The sequence below is a fragment of the Xenopus laevis genome, chromosome 9_10L (genome assembly GCF_017654675.1).
Source record: "Xenopus laevis strain J_2021 chromosome 9_10L, Xenopus_laevis_v10.1, whole genome shotgun sequence".
NCBI lineage: Eukaryota > Metazoa > Chordata > Amphibia > Anura > Pipidae > Xenopus > Xenopus laevis.
Genome location: NC_054387.1, coordinates 53,619,397 through 53,621,001, shown reverse-complemented (window position 1 = coordinate 53,621,001; position 1,605 = coordinate 53,619,397).

Sequence of the window (1,605 nt, the reverse complement as noted above, 5' to 3'; positions counted from 1 at the left end):
ATGAATTATGCCAGATCAGAGGGGATGTAATGTAATGCCATAAAATAGAGAGTTTTGGTGACATACAGGAAAAAACATACACCTTTAGAAATAGCAAGACGAGCTTTATTTAATGTGCGATTTCAGAGATTGCGTATTTAACACTGCTTTCGAAGTATGCTATTTAATTTTGAATCACTTTTTTTCATCCCGTTTACCCAGGCTGATTAACAGGCCACACAGATACAGAATATTAGTATAGTTTCAATAGGAAATCTAGAATTTCCTGGTTTGATGCTCTAAAGCCAACATGACTCCCACATCAAAAAACAGCCACATTCGATTGTTATTTACTTTGTGTGTTCCCCCAGCAACTAAATGGTTAACCACCCTAACCCCAACTGTATTCTCATATCCGTGTTCCCTAAGCAGGCAATGGCAGTAGGACAGGGCTCAGGGCCCTTGTTCTAATTGCCAGCACTAACTACGCACTCTCTGCACTTACTTCCCCTGAATAAGCAGCTTTTACTTCCTGCTGTAATATAATGGGGTTTCAAACCTTATATATCTTGCCTATATTGCAAAGCAGGAGGTCATATGTGCTATTTTCCTTTGCCTGTATATGGCAGGAAACTTTTCACCCTGTGTAGGGTGGGCAAGAGAATAATAGAAAGACTGTGCTTCTAAACAGTGCTAACTACTAGCCATACAATATTTGAGTTGTTATAACAAGTTTAGTTTTAAAATGTGAGGAGGCCACCCTGTGACTGTGATTACCACTTCAACATGGCAGATTAAAAAAAATTAACATGAACTTCCTGGTCAGAGTGCCAAACAGCCAGCATATGCAACATAAATAAGGGAGCTATAACTTTGCATCACAGCATGACGGTGGTTAAATACGTGCGGTAATAAAGGCAGTCAAAAGAAATGCAAATGTGCATGACTCCTCCTAAGGTAGTGAGATACAAATATTTTATTTTAATACACAAAATCCATGAATATCTTGTAAATTATATACTTATAGTTCTGATGTCATCAGTTATAAATGGTGAGTTCTGATGTAATTTCTGTCACATGACTCACTGAAAATTGTGTATTATAATAAATAAAATATGAGGATATTATAAGTTACCTCGGAGTTCCATGACCTGTATAAAAGCACTCGGCCTTCGGCCTTGTGCTTTTATATGATCATGAAACTCCTCGATAACTTATAATATCCTTATATTTTACAAGAGGGGGTACTTTATTCACTATATAATACACAAAAGCCATGAATATCCTGTAAATTATATCTTTATAAACGGTGATTTCTGCAGTGGCGTAACTACCGGGGGAGCAAGGGGTGCAATTGGGCCAGGGCCCCCCAGCAGCTCGTGCGCCACTGGATTCAAGGTAGAAAATATCGTACGGAGGGGGGTACCAGGGCCCGCCCCCCTCTGGTTACGTTACTGGATTTCTGATGTCATTTCTGTCACAGGACTCACTGAAACGTGTGTATTATAATAAATAAAGAACCCCCAGTTGTACGGTCGGCAGAGTGTTTTTATACAGGTCATAGAACTCCAAGGTAACTTCTAATATCCTTATAATTTTCAAGAGGGGGTACTTTATTCCCTATAT